The sequence below is a fragment of the Schistocerca cancellata genome, chromosome 8 (genome assembly GCF_023864275.1).
Source record: "Schistocerca cancellata isolate TAMUIC-IGC-003103 chromosome 8, iqSchCanc2.1, whole genome shotgun sequence".
Classification (NCBI taxonomy): domain Eukaryota; kingdom Metazoa; phylum Arthropoda; class Insecta; order Orthoptera; family Acrididae; genus Schistocerca; species Schistocerca cancellata.
Window position 1 is genome coordinate 169300280 of NC_064633.1, and position 16797 is coordinate 169317076.

A 16797-nucleotide genomic window follows, 5' to 3' on the forward strand; every position below is an offset into this window, starting at 1 on the left:
CCTGTGTATATGTGCCTGTGGTTCTGTCAGTGTGATCATGTGATGTATCTGACCCCAGGAATGTGTCAATAAAGTTTCCCCTTCCTGGGACAATGAATTCACGGTGTTCTTATTTCAATTTCCAGGAGTGTAGTTTAATAATTGTCACTCTGTACGTACCCGTATATGTGAAACCTTTCCCTACAGCACTGCGAAACATAACCAGACCGTCTTCTCTCATGACTATGAATTACACCGATTACAATTTGAAACGCTATGTCAGTTATACATATGAAAGTTCGTTAATGTGTATTGCTCGTACCATGGATTTTAAATATAATAATGCAGCAACAGACAGTCTTCATTCCTCGTACAGAACTCTCTCATTCTCCACTCTGATAAATACTGTCATCATTATACAGTTATCGGGCAGAAACATTTTATCACTCTCCGTAATTTCCATAAAAGATATGGCTGTCTCCTCTGATTTGGAAACGGACGAATAACATTGAAATATTACGTGTACCAATCATCACATAACGTTCGAAATTTGATATTATTTTCCTTGCGTGGATGTAAATTGTGAATTTTATGAATTTAGCGAGACAAAAATGGCACTGTGCGCTATGAGACATAACGTCTGAGGTCATCAGTCCCCTAGAACTTAGAACTACTTAAACCTAACTAACCTAAAGACATCACACACATCCATGCCCGAAGCCGGATTGGAACCTGCGACCGTAGCGGTCGCGCGGTCCCAGACTGTAGTGCCTAGAACCGCTCGGCCACTCCGGCCTGCTTAGCGAGACAAATAGTGGGTGTCTCAATACACTTTTTTAACCAGTAGATCTTTTCGATTTATTGTTCGTGGTACTAGATTTGAAATCAAGGCAAAATGCTCATCTCATCTGACGTTTGTCGTGTAAAGTTCTTTCGTAATAATTATTATTAAGACGATTTCTGTTTTGACCAAACGAAGAAAAAGTACGGAATAAATTTAATTTACCACTGCTTTTTCCGTACTGGGTTCATTGCAGCTCACATTGTGCCGCAATCTTATAAAATATAACTTAAAGTCTTAACGACAGTTTCATAACTCTCATCTCCTTTGCAGGCGGTAGCAATGTCATTAAGTATAGGACCATGCTCTTCGTAGAAATGGCATTCCTCGATACATTTTGTGGCACAAAACATAATAAACGTAACAAAAGCCAACCGACTATGAAAACTCGTTTCTCTTACTCGCACAAAGATTATGTACAGGCTGCAAGTTCTTCTTCATATACCCTCGCTTTGGATATAATACCGATCTTCCTCGTAACTTGCAGGCTGCGTAGCGAGCGATGTCGCAAACATCAGTTGATGGTAGGAACTCGTTCTTTCACTTAAACGAAAGGTTTGCGACGATTGCAGTTTAGGGAAAAAGTCGTAAAATGTGGATAAATGACTGCATTTCTATCAAGAGCTCCGCTTCATTTCCACAACACAGTCATGGTGGCAGTTTTTAATTTCTTTAAAGACCATGTTCCAGCAACATAATAACTGCACTAAATGTAATACATTATACCGAACAATAAACGCAGCCGACCAGTGCTAGCTCCTGCAAAGTGTGGAAAACCCCCACATACACCTGCGTCATTACTCTCACAACCAAACTCCAATGTAATAGTCGCTACTCTTTGGCGCTTTCCAGATCAGCCCAACTTTTAAGACCAGATGTAACAATAACATAACTTAAATTAACACAACAACATAAAATTCAGGAAAGTGGTCGAAAACCCATATTTATAAATATGTGCAATATACTTACATAAAATTGAATGTTTGAGATACATATACATCTTATCAGACTCACGTTAAGAAGTGCACTCATATAACTGCGTAGGCTTCTGCGGCCAGAACCAATCGACATAGAAGTTTTCTAGGTATGTTACCGGGTCATATTGTATAACACTACTGCTGGAGAAAACCAACGCTTCGGCCACGGTTGCAGCGGCTCTCTTCTGGGTCTACTGGTTGGCTCTAGCTATGCAGTGTCCCTTGTATTTTGTTATTACTGTTCACTGTGCATGCCATTAGGGCATAATTTTTGAAAGAGAGTTCACTTCGTTGCTCACTTAAGGAAGAAGGAGAGTAAACTTTATTGTAATAGGTTCCTGTGGTGGAGGGAGAGCGTAAACTCTGTTGGTTGTTCGCTCTTGTATTCCGTGCCGTGAGTGGTGGTCACTGGCGAATGAGAAGTTGTCTGCTGTTACCAAATGCTGGACGTCGGCCGCGCGGCGGCTGCTTGTCGCCGGTACTGCTCGCGCCTCGTGTTGACAGTGCGGTCTGTTGGGCTGTGATTGCTGGCAGCCAAGATGGGGCAGGCCTGACTCCATCCTCTCTATTCATGTCCTTAGGGTGTTTTAGCATTTCGATGGCCTCTCTGATTTTTCGTTTCGTCAAAATCGCCTGCTAGGCCAACACACAGGCTTCGCTGAATTTTATTTCTTCTCCACGATCTTGCTAATGTTCTGCCACTGCGGATTTGTTGTGTTGCCCTAGATGAATACAGCACTCGTGTTTCCGAATGCGCGTTGCTATTACCCTGCCAGTATCGCCGATGTATGCCTCTCCTCATTCGCGTTCCACCTTGTACACGCCTGCAGTGTGTAATGCCTCCACTTTATCCTTAATCGAGCCTAACACGTCCTGGAACCTGTGACCAATATGGAAGACAGTCTGCATCTTTACCCGCAAAATATTGTGAGAGCCAATAGACAACAGAGGTTACTGCCTTCCTACAACGCAGTAAAGGACACTGCATAGCTAGAGGTCACCTGTAGACCCAGAAGAAGGCCGCTGCAACCGTGGCCGAAACGTTGGTTTTCTCCAGCAGTACTTTTATGCAATATGACGCGGTGACATACCGAGAAAACATTTATGTCGAAGTACCTTCCTGATATTTCTCTTTGAAGCCTAAGTGCTAATGCCGCTTTTTTCCAGGACATTGCGTGCAGTATTAGTAATAACATCAAGAGCTTCTAACACATAGCCTGTGGCTCAATCCAATATTATCTCTGCCTGACAGAAGGCGACTCAGCAATCTAAAAACGTTTGTTGCTCAGCAAAAGTTTCTATTGCACGTCGTTCATAAATACGACCGTTTATCAGGTACTAGAAAACACTGAAATATCTCATGTGTTAATAATAAAACTCTTCTGTTGCAGTTAACTTTTTCAAGTCCTTTCGTTTTTCTTCCAGACAATTTGCATGGTGTAATGGCGAAATAGGACAACCTAAAAAAAAAAGAAAAATGCCTTTTGGGTAGCGAACTAGGTAACCTTTTGCTAGCTTACAAGTGACCATGTGAATTGGACTTGGAAAGGAAATATTTTATGTACTGAATATTTAAGGGACGAAGACGTGTACAGAAAGTAAACAAAGAGAGTTTGCTGTTGGCAGTGTAATGAGCAGTGATGCTGAGACCTACATTTCACTGGACCGACGGAATTCAGTTTCAGATGTGGAGTGGCGGCATCATAGTGCCTTAGACTGCAGTCCATAAATAGCAGATAATATTTGTGTCTCAGTTCCTTGCAAATATGTTGTTGCACTTGCCGCATTATACGCTTGGAGGCCAGAGCTACTACATATACGCTTATGAGAGTGCAGATATCTATCCAGTCATTATAATAAAGCTAGGAAACTTTCTTACTGCTTGAATCTTACAAGAAAACCAGACGCGAATTGCCACGATGTGAATTACCCTCGTGATATGGCTCTTTATTTTACTCACTCGGTAACAGGCGCCGACTCCATGGGGCCTGATGGGCCCCGAGCCGACAAAAAAATTCCTTTTGGGAAGTGGAGCCCCCCCCCCCCCCAATAATTTAACAAAATTATTAGTTATATTATGCTTTGTAAAATCCCAAAATAATGTTAGAATTTTTTATTTTCCTTGTACGACCATAGTTTCCTTTTAAAACAATTCAGTAATGATTTAAAAGAAATAATCATTACGGTAGTAAGCATGTTTACTGAAAACGAGTGGTGTGAATCATGATAGTGTTATAGTGCTGCGGGAACCCTTGTCGTGGTGTACGAATTTTTGGGTAAAGTCTGCCGCCGGCGTGAAAGCGCTGCGGCCGCACGGACATCAAAGGACTGCAGCAGAAGCGCCTGGAACCCTCTCCTCGCGTCACCTTGACGTTTCCATATATTACGATGCCGCGGCTATATAAAGCCCACACTGCTGTCGCAGTCATTCGTTTTGAATAGTTTCATTCAATGCATGCTACAGACATGTTTAGTGTTCCACCTTTAGTGTCTAGTGTACTATTTTATATGACTATATATTATTCGTTTACTTTATTCTGTTAGTTTATTGTGAATTAAGTTTCCAATGGATATATTTGTTGTCAAAAAGGTGCTCTTCGAAATTGATGATACTGCAAGCCAATCTCCAACCATTATTGTGCCGTAAATTGCTTCGTCGTCTTTAGGCCAGTCCGGTAAGGGAAGATCATTTCAGAAGTCCTGGTTGATTAAATACACATGGCTAGAATATGAAGCACCTACCGAAAAAGAATTTTGCAAAACCTACAAAGAGGCAGATGTTAAAAATTTATTACAATTATCTTCAAAAAAAGAAGATACATTTACTTCTGTATGGTTTTCGAACTGGAAAATGGCTATGGAAAAATTCCGACTTCATGAAAATACGTTTATGCATAAACAGGGTTTTTTAAAACTAAATTCTATCACTCGCCGAAGTGTGGCCTCGCTATTGACTGAACAGTTATATAGTGATATGAAGAATGGCCGTTTAACTCTTGAGACAATTTTTATTACCGTGCAATTTCTATGCAGACAAGGACTACCAATTAGAGGGTACAAAGATGTAAACTTATTTTTTTTTCAATTATTGGAACTCCGAAAGAATGACATACCTGACTTGAAAGATTGGTTAGGGCGTTGACGGTATAAATGTACGTCCAACGATATTCAAAACAAGATCATTGATATACGAGAAAAGTCCGTATTGAGAAAGGTATTGGCTTCGATGAAGGAGACTGAACATTTTTCTATTATGGTTGGTGAAACAAGTGATTCTTCAATTCACGAACAAGTGTCAGTCTCTATTCGTACTGATGATTCCTTAATCATCAGCGAAGACTTTATTGGCTTACACAAGACCCCCAACACGAATCACAAACATTAAAAGACGTTTTTGCTTGTCTTGATTTGTCAGTGTGTAACTTAAGAGGACCGTGCTATGATGGTGCCTCGAATATTAGAGGTAAGTCCAAAGGACTAAAAACGTTAGTTTTGGATATACAACCAGAAGCACGTTATGTACACTGCACTGCTCAAGGTTTAGATTTGGCAGTTGTAGACAGACTCCGCCATCTTACGTCTACGAGGGATATCATGGTTTTAGCCAAGGACATAATAAACACTGTATGGCAATCCAATAAAAGGACTTTTCAGAAGCATACGCTGTGAGAGCGCCAGCGATCAAGCTGGTCTACGACCCCTTTGCCCGACTCGATGGACTACGCAAGCTTCTAGTATCTTGAGAGTACTGAAAAACTTTGCAGAACTTCTACAGTTTTTCAAAACATTTTCTGCACAGGATAAAACAGAGGCAGGTTACAAGTGTGCAGTCCACCCTGACTCAGTGTTGCAATTCAAGACTTATTTCTTTTTATGCCTTTATTGCCATGCAGAGTACCCAGTAGAGAATGTCAATGAAAAAATTCAATGTGCTCATCTAAGTGCTGAACTGGAAAAAATATACGAGGGCTTGATTTGTATATTGAATGGAAGGCGTGATAGTTTTGAACATTTCGGTAAATTGTGTTTAAAATAAAAACCTTCACAAGGTGATTATCTTTTCCTTCCTCAGAATCGAAATGCACCAAAGAAGTACGAAATCAACGAAGCCAGCTCGCCGCACAATTTCAAAGCCCCAAAGGGATACTACAAAGCTATTTACATTGAAGTTTGTGAAGCGGTGCAATCTTGCCTTACTGAGCAGTTTGCTTCAACTGGACTCACACGGGTCATTGCAGGTGAACAAGAGTGTTTGCTTTTAGTAAACAGAGGTGAAACAAATTTGGAAAAAATCAACTGAGTTTTTTTTAAAAATGCACTAGACATTGAGAGACTGCGCTTACGCTTGAATATGTTAGCTGATAACGCTAATAAAAAACAACTGGTCTTAAAAAAACTTACGTGATGTAAGAAGGCACATTACACAAGAACCTGCGGTTGGAGAAATGTTATGTGAAGTTTTGAAGTGCATTAAGCTTCTCCAAGTAGTTCCAATTACGACTGTAACAGCAGAGCGGTCATTTGGCTCCCTTATACGTTGAAGTCATATCTTCGATCAATATTAGGACAGAAATGATAGAACTTGGCTGTACTGCACACCCACCGAGATGTTTTGGAAGAATTGGATATCTGACCAGTCATCAACGACTTCATATTCAGTAATCCAGCCAGAAGGTCCACATTTGCACCTTTGTAAAGACACTCTAGCCCTAATAATGACATTTAGAGCAATATTAAAAATCTTTATAAAACAGAGATTTAAACACATACATAATGTTAAATTTTCATTTTCGAAATATTAGTACTAGTTTAGTACTGTATTAATATATTACTATAGTACTTTGTTAGTTATTTGCATATACTTAAATATTTTGAGGGTGTAAGGCCCAATTAAAACCTGCTATTTACATACATTTTCACGGAAAGTATTAGGAATACTACATTAACTTTATTAACTGTATTAAAGCATTAACTTCGAAATTTTGTTTTTTTTAATGAACCATGAGCCTTATTCAAACTGAGCTTAAATTAGCTATTTCACTTATTAATCAAAGTGCTATTAATGTGTTACACCAAAATTTTATGTTTTATTCTTTTAATGATAGTTTAGGATTTATTTAAACATAATTTCAGTCTTTTCAGAACTATATATTCACTGCTCTGTAATAGTCTATAAGCATGGTTTATACTGTAAATTGAAATAGCTTTTTACGAAGATACCGTGAGCGTTTGTGTTTCGTTTCTTTTTTCAAAGCCAAAAAGTGTATCGTGCTTGTCAAGTTCCCCTGAGTGTTGAGTCACCTAGAGTCCAGTTCCGGGGCTTGTAATGCTGATCAAATGATTCCAAAGTGCTTCAAAAACCTTAGAAACTCACTATTTGAACCTAAAATTTAGAAAATATCCCGGGCTAAGAACCCCAGTATGCTTCCCCCCCCCCCTCCCAATATGCTTTATAAGTCGGCGCCTCTGCACTCGGCGCATAGTTCCCGAGCTTCGAGTCATCTGAAAATAAAGGTATAACCACTTCCACGTATGCACGGTGCAATACGGTTTGCAATAGATTACTAACATCAACATGAAGCTCTCTTGTACCGACTTTTTTTTCATTTAACCCTTTTGCTGCTACAGACCTGTTTGCATTCTGTGCTGGGGCGTTTTTTGTTATACCAGTACTGCTCGCCAAATGCTGGTAATTGTGCTGAGAGACTGCGTTCGAGTCGATTTGAAATACATATCATCCGATCTCTCACGGCAGTTCCGGAACTCTCGGAAACGAGGTGATGCAAAGCTTTTTTGATGTGTGTGTAATACCTGTAAATTCTGGGGATGGAGCGATGGGCTCTAATGCCAGGTTCAGTCACATCACAGATGCGTTTGATGGGATTGTGATCTGGCGAGATTGGGGGGGGGGGGCAGCAAATGACCTGGAACTCTCCACTGTGTTCTTCAAACCACTCCATCACACTCATAGCCTTGTCATAAGGCGCATTAACTTGTTGATAAATACCACTTCCGTCGGGAAAGTTGATAGTCATGCAGAAGTGTACCGGTCTGAAACCAGTGTAAGATACTCCTTGGACGTCATGATGCCTTGCAATAGGTCCACTGGTCCCTTAGATGACCATATGGATATTCCTCAGACCATAACAGAGCCGCCGCCAGCTTGTCTCTGTGCCACAGTACAGATGACAAAGAGCTGTTCTCCTGGAAGACGACGGATTCGCACTCTCCCACCGTCGTGATGGAGATGATATCTGCGTCTATCAGGCCATGCAACGCTCTTCCACTGCGCCAACGTCCAGTGCCGATTTTCTCGTTCGCATGTGAGTCGTAGTTGCCGGTGTATAGTGATAAAATTGACACATGCTTGTTTCGTCGCCTGCGAAGGCCCATCCTTAGTAGTGTTCGGTGCACTGTGTGTTCAGACACACATGAACTCTATCCAGCATTAAGGTCTGATATTGATGCCGCCACACCCCGCCACATGTCCTGTTTTAACAGTCTGCCCAGCCTGCGACATCCAACATCTGTAATGTGAGGTTACAAAATGGGACTTAACGTCTATGTTCATCAGTCCCCTAGAACTTAGAACTACTTAAACCTAACTAACCTAAGGACATCACACAACACCCAGTCATCACGAGGCAGAGAATGTGGGGTTACAGCCCACTACCAATACATCAGGACTTGGTTTCACCTTTGTTTCGCCACGAGTTGAAGAGACTCACAGCAGCCCTCCTCGACCACTCCACAAGTAACACAGTTTCCGAAATGCTTTTGCCGAGCCTGTGGGCCATCCCACACTGTCCTCGGTCAAACGCAGGCGGATCATGAACCTTCCCCATTCTACACATGGACAGCACAGTCACTGATACTACATGGAACGTACCTGTGTCTAACGAGCAGTCATTCCTCTTCAGGTGAGGCAGCTGTCACCTGGAGAGGTTTGTATTGATAGTAGGTCGGTGGTTATAATGTTCTGGCTGATCAGTGTAACTTACCGTAATAAGAGCAGGAGAACAGAATAACCATTCCTTACGTTGACCTAGCTGCACATGTGACTGCGGAGGAGTTTAAAACGTGGCAGGAACTTCCTGCAATGTGAATGACTTCTTGCAACGTCCGAAGCAACTACATACCATGGAATCTGATACGATGGCCAGTTCTGATTTTGACTCCCTGTTTACCACTGAACCACTGAAAGACTCACTCAGACCCACTGCACACAACTCTGATAATGCTCTGGTACACTTTTTCAGGCATGTCCAGATTTCAGATGTTTTCTATAACGGGACTAATATTACAAGCAGACAGGAAGATTGATTATTGGATGGTCCCTGTCTCCACTGGTTGAAAATCCGTCAGCGGAGAAATTTGGGGAGGAAGCAATAGAGACGGTTCTGATACAAACCCACACGCTTCTTTGGGTATTCGGATGAAATGCTTCCTAATCTGCCCTCATAGTTGAGAGACAGTGAGTTCTTAGAAGATTTTAAATCACGTCTCACTATATTTCACCATGGTACTGGAAAAAGATGGTCAGCTGCTGTATCTGGCCATACTGGTCAAAAGGAGAGCAGATCGTTCGCTTGGTCACAGTGTGTGACGCAAATCAGCAGACAACGATTCACACCTGAAACCTAGCAGCTTTCATCATCCAGTGCCGAAGAAAATAAAGACATTTGTCCACAGGACACGCACCTTGTGAGACGAAGACAGTTTAGTTTCAGAATAGGAGTATCTGCGCTCAGTATACTGCAAAAATGGTTACATGCTCAACAAGTCAGTGTGCCATACGATGGGGAGGAATAGCAGGGTGAAGCTTCGATATTGGTTTACCTGGCCTATGCAGATCCTATTTCTGCCAAGATCAACAGGATTCTCAACAAGCTTAACATGAAGTGTATGTTCTGTCCACATACCAAAATAACCTTACAGCTGTTAAATGTGGAAGATGACCTTGGTTTACGAAAACCAGGAATTTATAATATATTTTGCTCATGTGGCATGATGTAAATTGGCCAACGAAATACGATAGTGAATGTTAGATGCCAAGAACATCATCGGCAGACTGAACTTTTACAGGCAACTAAATCAGCCATTGTCAGGCGCTGACTGGAATGGCCATATCACAAGATATGAAAAAAACCAGGATTCCGGCTCAGATTTCCACACACTGAAGAAAGTTTGTTAGAAGATAGTACAGATTAAGGTGGTGGGAAATCTCATGAAGCCTGACACTGTTTATCATCCCAGCAAAGCCTTGGAGAATAGAACGTCAAATCGCTGTCAGGTACACCGGACCAAAGACCGAACTTCTCAGGAGGTTTATAGTGGGAATGGATAGCCTAGAACCGACAGTGGAAGTGGGGTTGTGGGAGGCGGAAGGCCTTAGACATAAACAGTGGACGTTTCCACTGGCCTAGCAGTCTAAGGTACACCTGATGAAGATAACGATTCACATCAGAATATTGTGTGTGGACGACATAGATATTCGGCAGAACGTCCGACAACTGAAGAACTCAGCAAATTGCCGGAAAATCCTGAAGAGTTACTCGTACATGTAGAATCAAAGTCATTTGAAAGTATTTGTTCGTCCTCAACTCAAATAGTTTCTTTTCTAATGAAAAAGTGCTCTCAGTAGCAAAACCGCTTGCGGGAATAAGCCCTTTGATAGGAAAATGCCATACAAGCTTCTAAACTATACCCTCGCACACCATGACGTTGACAGGATTTGTTAGTGCACAACACGGTTGGGTACTTCTACTTCTCTTTCCCTGACGGTAGGGAAACAGGAATTCTTGTGAAGGCAAACGTTGCGTATGCACCACTTCTCCTTTGCCTGTCCATCGGCTACTACATCTACATCTACATCTACATTTATACTCCGCAAGCCACCCAACGGTGTGTGGCGGAGGGCACTTTACGTGCCACTGTCATTATCTCCCTTTCCTGTTCCAGTCGCGTATGGTTCGCGGGAAGAACGACTGTCTGAAAGCCTCTGTGCGCGCTCTAATCTCTCTAATTTTACATTCGTGATCTCCTCGGGAGGTATAAGTAGGGGGAAGCAATATATTCGATACCTCATCCAGAAACGCACCCTCTCGAAACCTGGCGAGCAAGCTACACCGCGATGCAGAGCGCCTCTCTTGCAGAGTCTGCCACTTGAGTTTGTTAAACATCTCCGTAACGCTATCACGGTTACCAAATAACCCTGTGACGAAACGCGCCGCTCTTCTTTGGATCTTCTCTATCTCCTCCGTCAACCCGATCTGGTACGGATCCCACACTGATGAGCAATACTCAAGTATAGGTCGGACGAGTGTTTTGTAAGCCACCTCCTTTGTTGATGGACTACATTTTCTAAGGACTCTCCCAATGAATCTCAACCTGGTACCCGCCTTACCAACAATTAATTTTATATGATCATTCCACTTCAAATCGTTCCGCACGCATACTCCCAGATATTTTACAGAAGTAACTGCTACCAGTGTTTGTTCCGCTATCATATAATCATACAATAAAGGATCCTTCTTTCTATGTATTCGCAATACATTACATTTGTCTATGTTAAGGGTCAGTTGCCACTCCCTGCACCAAGTGCCTATCCGCTGCAGATCTTCCTGCATTTCGCTACAATTTTCTAATGCTGCAACTTCTCTGTATACTACAGCATCATCCGCGAAAAGCCGCATGGAACTTCCGACACTATCTACTAGGTCATTTATATATATTGTGAAAAGCAGTGGTCCCATAACACTCCCCTGTGGCACGCCAGAGGTTACTTTAACGTCTGTAGATGTCTCTCCATTGAGAACAACATGCTGTGTTCTGTTTGCTAAAAACTCTTCAATCCAGCCACACAGCTGGTCTGATATTCCGTAGGCTCTTACTTTGTTTATCAGACGACAGTGCGGAACTGTATCGAACGCCTTCCGGAAGTCAAGGAAAATGGCATCTACCTGGGAGCCTGTATCTAATATTTTCTGGGTTTCATGAACAAATAATGCGAGTTGGGTTTCACACGATCGCTGTTTCCGGAATCCATGTTGATTCCTACATAGTAGATTCTGAGTTTCCAAAAACGACATGATACTCGAGCAAAAGACATGTTCTAAAATTCTACAACAGATCGACGTCAGAGAGATAGGTCTATAGTTTTGCGCATCTGCTCGACGACCCTTCTTGAAGACTGGGACTACCTGTGCTCTTTTCCAATCATTTGGAACCTTCTGTTCCTCTAGAGACTTGCGGTACACGGCTGTTAGAAGGGGGGCAAGTTCTTTCGCGTACTCTGTGTAGAATCGAATTGGTATCCCGTCAGGTCCAGTGGACTTTCCTCTGTTGAGTGATTCCAGTTGCTTTTCTATTCCTTGGACACTTATTTCAATGTCAGCCATTTTTTCGTTGGTGCGAGGATTTAGAGAAGGAACTGCAGTGCGGTCTTCCTCTGTGAAACAGCTTTGGAAAAAGGTGTTTAGTATTTCAGCTTTACGCTTGTCATCCTCTGTTTCAATGCCATCATCATCCCAGAGTGTCTGGACATGATGTTTCGAGCCACTTACTGATTTAACGTAAGACCAGAACTTCCTAGGATTTTCTGTCAAGTCGGTACCAAGTATTTTACTTTCGAATTCACTGAACGCTTCACGCATAGCCCTCCTTACGCTAACTTTGACATCGTTTAGCTTCTGTTTGTCTGAGAGGTTTTGGCTGCGTTTAAACTTGGAGTGAAGCTCTCTTTGCTTTCGCAGTAGTTTCCTAACTTTGTTGTTGTACCACGGTGGGTTTTTCCCGTCCCTCACAGTTTTGCTCGGCACGTACCTGTCTAAAACGCATTTAACGATTGTCTTGAACTTTTTCCATAAACACTCAACATTGTCAGTGTCGGAACAGAAATTTTCGTTTTGATCTGTTAGGTAGTCTGAAATCTGCCTTCTATTACTCTTGCTAAACAGATAAACCTTCCTCCCTTTTTTTATATTCCTATTAACTTCCATATTCAGGGATGCTGCAACGGCCTTATGATCACTGATTCCCTGTTCTGCACTTACAGAGTCGAAAAGTTCGGGTCTGTTTGTTATCAGTAGGTCCAAGATGTTATCTCCACGAGTCGGTTCTCTGTTTAATTGCTCGAGGTAATTTTCGGATAGTGCACTCAGTATAATGTCACTCGATGCTCTGTCCCTACCACCCGTCCTAAACATCTGAGTGTCCCAGTCTATATCTGGTAAATTGAAATCTCCTCCTAAGACCATAACATGCTGAGAAAATTTATGTGAAATGTATTCCAAATTTTCTCTCAGTTGTTCTGCCACTAATGCTGCTGAGTCGGGGGGTCGGTAAAAGGAGCCAATTATTAACCTTGCTCGGTTGTTGAGTGTAACCTCCACCCATAATAATTCACAGGAACTATCCACTTCTACTTCACTACAGGATAAACTACTACTAACAGCGACGAACACTCCGCCACCGGTTGCATGCAATCTATCCTTTCTAAACACCGTCTGTGCCTTTGTAAAAATTTCGGCAGAATTTATCTCTGGCTTCAGCCAGCTTTCTGTACCTATAACGATTTCAGCTTCGGTGCTTTCTATCAGCGCTTGAAGTTCCGGTACTTTACCAACGCAGCTTCGACAGTTTACAATTACAATACCGATTGCTGCTTGGTCCCCGCATGTCCTGACTTTGCCCCGCACCCGTTGAGGCTGTTGCCCTTTCTGCACTTGCCCGAGGCCATCTAACCTAAAAAACCGCCCAGCCCACGCCACACAACCCCTGCTACCCGTGTAGCCGCTTGTTGCGTGTAGTGGACTCCTGACCTATCCAGCGGAACCCGAAACCCCACCACCCTATGGCGCAAGTCGAGGAATCTGCAGCCCACATGGTCGCAGAACCGTCTCAACCTCTGATTCAGACCCTCCACTCGGCTCTGTACCAAAGGTCCGCAGTCAGTCCTGTCGACGATGCTGCAGATGGTGAGCTCTGCTTTCATCCCGCTAGCGAGACTGGCAGTCTTCACCAAATCAGATAGCCGCCGGAAGCCAGAGAGGATTTCCTCCGATCCATAGCGACACACATCATTGGTGCCGACATGAGCGACCACCTGCAGATGGGTGCACCCTGTACCCTTCATGGCATCCGGAAGGACCCTTTCCACATCTGGAATGACTCCCCCCGGTATGCACACGGCGTGCACTTTGGTTTTCTTCCCCTCCCTTGCTGCCATATCCCTAAGGGGCCCCATTACGCGCCTGACGTTGGAGCTCCCAACTACCAGTAAGCCCACCCTCTGCGACTGCCCGGATCTTGCAGACTGAGGGGCAACCTCTGGAACAGGACAAGCAGCCATGTCAGGCTGAAGATCAGTATCAGCCTGAGACAGAGCCTGAAACCGGTTCGTCAGACAAACTGGAGAGGCCTTCCGTTCAGCCCTCCGGAATATCTTTCGCCCCCTGCCACACCTTGAGACGACCTCCCACTCTACCACAGGTGAGGGATCAGCCTCAATGCGGGCAGTATCCCGGGCAACCACAGTCGTAGTCCGATCGGGGGATGCGTGGGACGAGCTGGCCGTCCCCGACAAACCCCCATCCGGACCCCCACAGTGATGCCCATTGGCAACAGCCTCAAGCTGTGTGACCGAAGCCAACACTGCCTGAAGCTGGGAGCGAAGGGATGCCAACTCAGCCTGCATCCGAACACAGCAGTTGCAGTCCCTATCCATGCTAAAAACTGTGCAAAGAACGTCTGAACTAATCTACAGAGAGCGCAAACAAAACGACACAAAATTGAAGCGGTTATTAAAATACAAGATTGCCTAGTAAATGCAGTAATGCTGCCACTAGTGCACTGCTGACACACTGCTCGGCGGCGGAAGGAGACTACGCGATTTAACACTATTCGAGTACTAAAACGTGATGCTACAACTCTCAAATACTATAATACGCCCGAAATTTATGAATTAAACAATGCAAGTACCAAAAACACGCAAAGAAATTAAGAATTAAACTATGTAACAAATGAGTGAGCTAGGAGTATACGACTTGCTGCTGCAGCTGCTTATCCAACGGCGGCAGGGAGCACACTGACTGTGACCAACCGACACTGGCCGTTCAAAACAAAAACAGTTGACAGACGACTACGCGAATTTACACTATTCAGGTACTAAAACGCGATGCTACAACTCTCAAATACTATAATACGCCCGAAATTTATGAATTAAACAATGCAAGTACCAAAAACACGCAAAGAAATTAAGAATTAAACTATGTAACAAATGAGTGAGCTAGGAGTATACGACTTGCTGCTGCAGCTGCTTATCCAACGGCGGCAGGGAGCACACTGACTGTGACCAACCGACACTGGCCGTTCAAAACAAAAACAGTTGACAGACGACTACGCGAATTTACACTATTCAGGTACTAAAACGCGATGCTACAACTCTCAAATACTATAATACGCCCGAAATTTATGAATTAAACAATGCAAGTACCAAAAACACGCAAAGAAATTAAGAATTAAACTACGTAACAAATGAGTGAGCTGGGAGTATACGACTTGCTGCTGCAGCTGCTTATCCAACGGCGGCAGGGAGCACACTGACGCAATTCGATGAAAATTCATTGAAGATGGTCTCTTTACCAGTTGTCGAGTGGAATAACTCCTTACATGTGACGCAAAATGTAATCTCAGCAAAGTCAAACGCACGATAGTGTTCTGGAGGTGGGGAACCGTATCACCGTCGAAGTTCACACTGTTCTGGCAGACATATGGGAAACCTTGAAAGTGTGTTGGCTGGTGGCTGGATAAAACTGGGTAGCTCTGCAACTTGGAGCAGGTGAACAGTGCTGCGACGGTTCCAGCGAAGGTTGCCTGGGCACAAAGCAGATTTAAGGCAATAACAGAGGCATCCAAGGAAACGCTGCTTTTATTTGGCTTATTGACAGAATTTTAAGTATTCCCTTGAACTTTTAATATAATATTTATTGGGATCAAAATGTATCTTGTTAGCCTTACAAATCTTTTTTCGTATAGAACGCCCTGTTAGCTAACGTGTAGCTGGACATATTTCTAGAACTATAGACTCCTGGAGACGGCGATTTTAACTATTTTTCAGAAGGCAGCTGCTCTGCATGCCGAGTTTTACTTGAGTTCTCTTGTTGTTTGATGCATCGTGCAGGGATGTCCAGCTTAAGATTACCTACGATTCAAGCAGAGAAAAGATACTGAGTTCTTTGAAATTCCAGTCGAAGTGTGTTTCTTGGCATCAGAACACTAATGTTCGGAGCTTACAACTGTTTCAGAACCATTACTAACGAAAGGAGATACAGGCCAAAGGTGCTGGAGAGATGCTAGGAGAGAGTTTTCATAAATGTATTTCCAATGGCTAACGTGACGTGGACACAACGATAATGTTCCGTTGTGTGGAAAGAAACTATTCGCTCTGTTGCTTTAAACTAGTTGAAAGTTACTTCAATACCTTTGGTGAAACTGTGTACCTACAAATGTGAATATATTCTGTTGTAGTTGCGAGCTGTCACTACAACCGCTCTCGTCTCTCACACTGCTTTGTCCAACAGCATTCACTGTGCGCACTATAATTGTCTCAAAATATCATTCATGTACTTTGAAAGTAATTTTAGTTATATACAGTGAGTTATGAAGAAAATTCCTGGAACAAAGGTCTCACAAGCGACATTTTGTTAATTACAATGGTACCGATATTAGTTCAAATTTACAAGAAATCATCCTATTGGCTCCGACATATTTTCCACTCATCAGTACACAAAAGTGGTGTTCCCGTATACCTCCTACAGAATGAATTAATGGATCGGTAGCGGCTTCTAAAGTATCTGACAGCTCTCTTTTTGTATAGTGAAATAAGTTTCACGGAAACTCTTATTTAGTGTGGGATACTAATATATTTTCTTTCCAGAATTTAAACACAGGAAAAGCGAACACATCACGGAAGAACATGTGGATGTGGGCTTCTCAACT